The sequence below is a fragment of the Scylla paramamosain genome, chromosome 33, assembly GCF_035594125.1.
Source record: "Scylla paramamosain isolate STU-SP2022 chromosome 33, ASM3559412v1, whole genome shotgun sequence".
Classification (NCBI taxonomy): Eukaryota; Metazoa; Arthropoda; class Malacostraca; order Decapoda; family Portunidae; genus Scylla; species Scylla paramamosain.
Window position 1 is genome coordinate 3,417,501 of NC_087183.1, and position 8,171 is coordinate 3,425,671.

Here is an 8,171-nt window from a genome sequence, read left to right on the forward strand (position 1 = left end):
ACACAGCGTTAAATTTGATAAAAAATTATTCAATCTTCTGGTTTGTCCTTCTCACCTCTGTGGGATCCATTACAAGTAGCATTTAACCAATAACACACACGATACTCAGACACAAACTGGGCCCACAACCAGACGCTACACTTAGGCAGAAAGAAGGAGAAGGCAGAATAACACCGTGTAATACGATTTTCGTACTTGGGTAACAACTGTTACTTTCTATTTGCTTACGCGTAGAAAACATGAAAAAACACTGATATTTATTTCTAACTTTGTTTTTGTGGTCAGGATAATGATATTTATGAAATTTACCTATTCCTACTGGGAGAAAGTGGCGAATTTCAATCTACACAAAGCAGAAACAAAATGGCATGATACAAAAGTAGCATTTATTTACTCTAGGATTACACAAGTGAAACAATAAAAGATAATATATGAGTAGTTTTCGCGATTTACGCCTATAATGTAAATTATTTTCACGAATCAGCCCCCAAATATAGTCTCCCATCATGTTTTCATTATAGGACCCTTGGTGGCGGCGTTCAAAGATCAGCATATCCCGTTGTAAGACCTTGCCTTCTTCTGGAGTACGCCTCCATGTTCTCCTTAAATTTATCAAGATAAGCGTCAAGAATATAAATTTTAAGGGACATCCTGCAACCCATCTTGCCGTAGTATTTCATCAAGGCCTCAACAAGCTCCACATAATTTTCGGCTTTGTGATTCCCCAAGAAGCCAAGAACCACTGGGACAAAACTATTCCACGTTGCTTTCTTCGTCCTGGTGAGCCTCTTGGGGAACTCTTTGCACTTCATGACCTTCTATATTTGTGGAATTGACAGAAACATCAGCATCACATTTGCCGCAGACAGCTTAGGGAAGAAATCTTGGAGATACTTGAAAGCTGCAGACTCCTTATCTAAAGCTCTGACAAATTGTTTCATAAGGCCCAATTTTAAGTGGAGTGGAGGAAACAGTACATTTCTGGGATCCAACAATGGCTTCCATTTGACGTTCTTCTTCCCGACACTTAACTCGGCCCGTTGTTCTCTCATGTGGTCGTGTGCCACGATGTTCTTGCTGCCCCAAAGGCAAAAAAAAAAAAAAAAAAGGAAACTTAGTAAAGCCGCCTTTGAGACCCATCAAGAAGACAATCATTTGGAAGTCTTTGATAACAGTACTCTTCATATTTCTAGCAAGATCTTGACAATATTGTATTTATCTTTGGGTTGGACAGAGTGAGCGAGGGAAGAGATGGATACATGATCCCTTTATGAAGCAGCACTGCTTTGAGGCTCCTGCACGAGCCGCCGATGAAGAGGCGCCACTCGTTGGGGTTACAGGTGATCTCAATTGCCTCAAACAGACCGGTCACATTGCAACAAAAACAAAGCTCATCTTGACGAATATAAAAGCTTGAAAAATATAGGTGACGCTTTTTGTGACCTTAGATTTTCATACTTTCATCAACAAATTCCACTGCTTGAGTCTCGACGTCAAGAGCTCGGCACTGGACTTTGTCATTTTGGTTGGGGTAGTAAGGGTTCCTCTCCTCAGTTGCGACTCAGGATGAATGACTTTATCTTCTGAACTGTTTTTTTTCCCTTCTTAGGACGAGTGGGTACGGGGAGCTCAGGCAGTGTGGCACTGGCGCAATGGATGCCATAAGGTTTAGCTATATAACAGAAAGCCCATTTTTGCCTTCATTTATGCTGCCATCTACGTTGCCAGAATGTTCTACAAATTCTTGAAACATTTAGAAACTTCTCAAAAGCTCTTGCATCTTCTAGAAAGAAAAAAAAATCCTTCATCAAATTGGTACTGAATGTGTCTGGAATGGAAGGAAAAGTAGATTAGTTTCAAAATATCTCTTTCCAGATCAGAAGAAACAAAGTTTAAAGAAAATAATTGTCATTTTCTTTGATTTCTAGATTAAAGCAATTAGGAATTTGCTTTTATCCAGAAGCCAGATATTGAACACAAATAATGCGATGTTATGATGTAATCTCACCCTTTGATATACAGTAATATGCCCTCCCTAGACACGCCTTCTCCCGACTCGCTAAGTACCACATCTGCGCTCTATGATATCCAACCGGCTACTGACTGGCGACCATGGGAAATACAGTTGTTACACCGCCTCAGCGACGCCAGCAAGAGGGAACGAGACGAGAGGAGCGAGAGCCTGGGGGCGAAAGCCCACCTCCAGCTCCGTGCCACATTCTCCCCCACTCAACGCATCTCTCCTTAAAACTGAAAATATATGTTCTGAAAATTATTGTGGGCTCAGTAAACTTTGGCGCGTCTGTCGTCCCCGTCAGTGACGCGTCTTATCCTCACTCTCTCCTCGTCATCTTTCTCCCTCTCATTTTCTTTTATCTTTACTTGTTGGTTATTCTTCTTCTTACTCTTTTTACTCACTTTCTCGCTGAGCATAACAATTCTCTCTCTCTCTCTCTCTCTCTCTCTCTCTCATCTCTCTCTCTCTCTCTCTCTCTCTCTCTCTCTCTCTCTCTCTCTTTCTCTCTTTCTCTCTATCTCTCTCTCTCTCTCTCTCTCTCTCTCTCTCTCTCTCTCTCTCTCTCTCTCTCTCTCTCTCTCTCTCTCTCTCTCTCTCTCTCTCTCTTCTCTCTCTCTCTCTCTCTCTCTCTCTCTCTCTCTCTCTCTCTCCTCTCTCTCTCTCTCTTAATACATTTATTTTCATTGATATACTTCACACGAGTTAAAAGAAGCATTATAAATAGCCCACATGCAAAGCACTAACTCAGCTTTCTGATCTAATGAAATGAATAGTAAATAATTATAATCTTTTGTGTAATAACATACTTCACTCAAACACTAGTAGTCACTATCATTCGCAATACTTACAGTTCAGTAGCCAACGCCATTCATCCCTAAGACAATCCAGAAATTGTTTGGTATTTTATGTATTTATTTATTTATTCGTATAATTAGTCCGAATCCACTTCCTGCCTGAGCGGCAGCTTTCGGGAAACGTCTTTACATTTCATATATAAAAAACGAAATGGAAATGTCAAAAATGTGTGATGACTAGGAAAAAATAAAGTTACAAATATAAAAGTGGAAGTGCGTAATGACCAAATTTGGTATTGGATAAATATAATAATATTACGTATAAGGTTTTATACCCGTGTGTGTGTGTGTGTGTGTGTTGTGTGTGTGTGTGTGTGTGTGTGTGTGTGGTGTGTGTGTGTGTGTGTGTGTGTGTGTGTGTGTGTGTGTGGGTCAAGTACCCTCTCTATCATGTATAGCACGAGTATAGGCTGTGTATAAACCAAGGTTTGGAAGATTTAGGTTGAAAGAAAGAGTGATGTATGTGCTATCGCATCTTCTTTTGCTGCTCTTTCCCGTTGGTAAAAACTATTTTCTTTTTGTATCGGCAACCTCGCATCTCGAAATGTGAAAATCCCTTGGAAATGACAGGAAAGGGTGGGCCCCATCTCCCGCTCACTCCTAGAAGGGCTTTCCCACCCTCCCTCCCTCTCTCTCTCTCTCTCTCTCTCTCTCTCTCTCTCTCTCTCTCGCTCTCTCTCTCTCTCTCTCTCTCTCTCTCTCTCTCTCTCTCTCTCTTTCATTTTTTTTTCTTTTTTTTCTTGCTTTTGTTCCTCCTCGGCCTCCTCCTCTACATGCAAATACGTCTCTGTGTCCCTACCTTCACTTCCCTACTACACATTGTTAAAATCCTCACATTTAAGGCTATTTTTTTTTCCTATGTTTTGTGGATATATAGAAATTATTTCATTAGTATTTCGATCTTGTTTGGCGATGCTTTACAATTTGAAGTGATAAACTGACGGTGGCAGTAAGTGTTTGAAGGCGTTGCGGCATTTGAGAAAATAACTGGTGGTGTTGGTGGTGGTGGCAGGTAATTATTTCACACCATTCCACCCATTGGTTAGGCCTGCAGTAAATTACAACTTTGCCACATGAAGGCATATCTATAGGGCGGAGTTCTCGAGTCATTAGATGAGGAAAGCCCCATCCAAGGAGGACTTCCCGCCTTTCTCTCTCTCTCTCTCTCTCTCTCTCTCTCTCTCTCTCTCTCTCTCTCTCTCTCTCTCTCTCTCTCTCTCCCTCTCTCTCTCTCTCTCTCTCTCTCTCTCTCTCTCTCTCTCTTTATTTAAACATAGGTATATTATCACCCGAAGGCGCACTGCCGTGTGCAACCTATTTTAGGGGTGGGACACAACACACAAATATAAATATAAAGATATATATATGTGTATACATTCTTCATGGCCTTATGCTAATATTGTTAGCAGGGGGCTTGGGAACGAGCCCCTCCAGTGGTGTGCTGCTAACTTCACGTCCTGGGTATCCATCCCCCTGATATGAGGGACGGAGGACTCGAAGACGTTCCACAGTCCGGAGACTCTCCCCCAAAAGGTGCGCTGGTGTTGGCTGGAGCGGGAACGCGGCACTTCCACTGAGTCACCACTGGATAACACCGTTCTCGTGTCCCGCGAGGTGACTCTGGTGGGCAGCTGTAGTCCCGCCAGATGTGGCACACCCTGCACTTGTGCCTTGTGGAACACTACAAGGGCCGCCACGTCCCTGCGGTGTTCTAGCGTGTCGACGGGAGCCTCAGGATGGCCTGGGGCACCTGCTGCTTCCACCAGTCGCAGCGCCCGTCGCTGGATGCCGTCGAGCTTGCTGATGTGTGTGGCAGCACAGGACATCCAGGAGAGGGCGGCATACTCTAAATAAGGCCGTATCTGGGCCTTGTAGGGCAAGAGCCTCCCTCTCCTGTCGAGCAAGTTGGCCACCTTCCTCAAGGAGGAGACTCGGTGTGAGGCCTTAAGGGCAATGTGTTTGATGTGGCGGTCAAACCGCAGCCCTTGATCCACCTCCACCCCCAGGATCTTGACGGACTCCTGGAGTTCGAGAGGAAGGCCACCAAAGCGTAGCCCTCCCTCCACTGCTGGCTCAGCAGCGGGGGATCGAGAGACTACCATTGCCTGTGTCTTCTCCGGAGCAAAGGTCACCTGCCAACGTGCCCCCCACTCCTGTATCACCCCAAGCTGCTGATTGATCTCTTCAGAAGCACGCACACTTTCGTGTCCAGGGTAGATACAGGAGAGAGTGCAATCGTCAGCATAAGCTGAGACCGCCGGCAGCTGTCGGAGAAGATCGTCCACGTAGATGTTCCACAGGACTGGTCCCAGCACCGAGCCCTGTGGCACTGACGCTCTCACCGGGAAGGACTCGGACGCTTGCCCATTAATAACGACCTGGAGGGTCCTTCCTTGGAGGTAGTCGCCAAGGAGCTGAAGAAGGTCACCCTGGATCCATTTTGCCCTCAACTTTTCCAGAAGGCCCCCATGCCAGACCCTGTCGAAGGCGCCCGCTATATCCAGGGCCACCACAACAGTGTCGAGGCCACCGTCAAGGGCGTCCTGCCAGCCCCCGGTGAGGAGCATGAGGAGATCGGAGGTGGACCGCCCAGGTCTGAACCCAAACTGTTGGTCCGAGAGTAGGTAATTGTCCTGGAGGTGGCGACACACCACATCTGCCACCACCCTCTCAAACACTTTCCCCACCACAGAGAGCAGGGAGATGGGTCGATAATTTTTTGGGTCAGACCTGGAGCTCCTCCTGTGTATGGGAACTACCCGGGCCCCTTTCCACACTAAGGGCCAGGTATTTTCCCGTAAGCAGGCAGAGAAGACTGTGGTGAGGGGGACAGCCAGCTCGCAGGCACACTGTTTCAAAACGTGCGGGCTGATGTTGTCGGGACCGGTAGCTTTTTGTACATCGAGCCCCTGCAGAAGACGCTCGACAAGTTCCTGCGTCACCTCCACCTTGGTTACAGTCTCTCTGCACTGCTACTCCAGAAGAGGCGGTGACCTTTCACGGTCGTCCACCTCCATCTTCCCGGCGAAAAGGGTGACCAGCAGCTGGTCCTTGTCCTTGCTACTGGTGGCCACCGTTCCGTCGGGCCTTGTGAGTGGAGGGACAGTGTCTTAACGGTTGAGGCCCTGTCTGCCCTTAACAAGGGACCACCAAGTCTTGTTGCTCACTCCAGGGCCTCCTAGCTGGCGCCGCAGGTCCTCCTCCCATCTCCCTACGGCCCACCGGCAGGTAGTCACCATCCTCTTGCATCCTGTCTCTCTCTCTCTCTCTCTCTCTCTCTCTCTCTCTCTCTCTCTCTCTCTCTCTCTCTCTCTCTCTCTCTCTCTCTCCCCCACCCTTCCCTCCCTCCCTCCCCCTCTCAGCATACCTTTCAGAAAACGTGTATTTTACCTAATTACCACACGTTGATTCCCTCAGTGCATTGTGGGTCAGCGTGTGGGTCACTCTACCATACTGATCACCATAGATGTAGTCTGCCTTGATTTCCATGAAGTATACTTATATATAATATATTTTTTCTACACCTACTTAGGTTCATTATGCTCCATTTGTGTTATTATTATTATTATTATTATTATTATTATTATTATTATTATTATTATTATTGTTATGCTCTGGCTTCTGTTCTTGGTAGATTTAACTTTTAACGGAGTGATTATTATTATTATTTTGTCTTTAGTACATCATGGTGCAGGGTGTGAATGGGTGAAGAGGTGTCACACATTCTTTGCCTTTGAAAATGAAAATTAAGAAAGTAGTCCTGATGAGAGAACAAAAGCATTTAATACAAATCTAAAACCTGTAATTTACTGTTGTTGTGAATAAAACACACACACACATTGAGAGACACCTGTGAACTCAATATAACATGAGAAGTACACACTCACACACACACACACATTCAGACTCCCAGTAGGGGTAGCACACAGGTGTCCCTATAGCCTCTCCTTGCTGCAGTCCCTTCAAGGTGAGAGTCAGGCCTGCGTCAGCTTCTTTAGTCAGCCCACTACAAAGGTAATGCACCCCAGCCTCCCCCCACACCCTCCCTCCTCCTGCATGTGTTAGTGTGAGGCTGTGCTAATCCCCCAGAGAAGTGCCCATAGTCACCCTTCCCTCACTCCCCAGGATGAGGGCAGTGAATTTCTTGGGGACCTGAAAAATGTAGGGATGCAACCCACAGCCACAAGCTGCTGCTGCTGGCTATGTCAGTTAGTTGTGGCAGCTACTGGTTGTGCAAGTGTGCTGTTGGTGGTGGGGATCTCCTGTCTGCACAGCCACAGTGGCCTTGTGTGAAATCCATTGCAAATTGCGGGAGGTCAGAAGTGGCAGCCAGTGGTGATGTCATATGAGAGGGACATCAATGGTAGAGAGGAGGTGACTGCTTGTTTGTGTGTTCTTGGTGCCCCCATCCCCCCACCCTCCAAGACCAGGCCAGTGCTAGTGCTAGAGAGAAGAGTGTGTGTGTGTGTGTGTGTGTGTGTGTGTGTGTGTGTGTGTGTGTGTGTGTGTGTGTTGTGATGTAGTGTGTGGAACAGGTGTTTAGTGTGGGTGTGTGTGGGAGAGATGCCTCAGGGAATAGAGAAAGGAAGTGTTGCTTTATTTTTGTTCATTGTTTATTGTGTGTGTGTGTGTGTGTGTGTGTGTGTGTGTTAAATAAAAGGAAAGAAAGAAAAGATGTTATTGCAAGGATCTCTTTTCATTTGCAACATTTGTGTGTATGTGTGTGTGTTTTAATTTTCATCTCTAACAGTAGTATAAGATATCTACTGTTCTTGTAATTAATAGTGCAAGTTAATCCTAATGGAAATGTTGCCAGTTACTAATAATGTTTTCTGTATTTGTTTTTCTTTTTTGTTGTGTTTGCATTGCTTTGTGTCGTGAAATTATATGAAAATCAGTGTCTCTAAGGTTTTTTCCATTCACACCTATGATAACAAGGACTAAAAGAAACTTGCCTTTCTATTTATTTATTTATTGATTGATTTTTACTTATTTGTTTTTGGTAATAATGAATTGAGCTATTTTGTTTGTTTAGTTTTTTTTTTTTATTTCACTCACCTTATTATGTTGTGATGTTGAATTAGGACTCTCTCTCTCTCTCTCTCTCTCTCTCTCTCTCTCTCTCTCTCTCTCTCTCTCTCTCTCTCTCTCTCTCTCTCTCTCTCTCTCTCTCTCTCTCTCACACACAATCATAAAACCACATCACCACCACACCACACTGCTACACACCACCACCACCACCACCACCACACTAACACCCCCCATGCCCCGCCCCCCACAGTCCATACCGCACCCGAGTG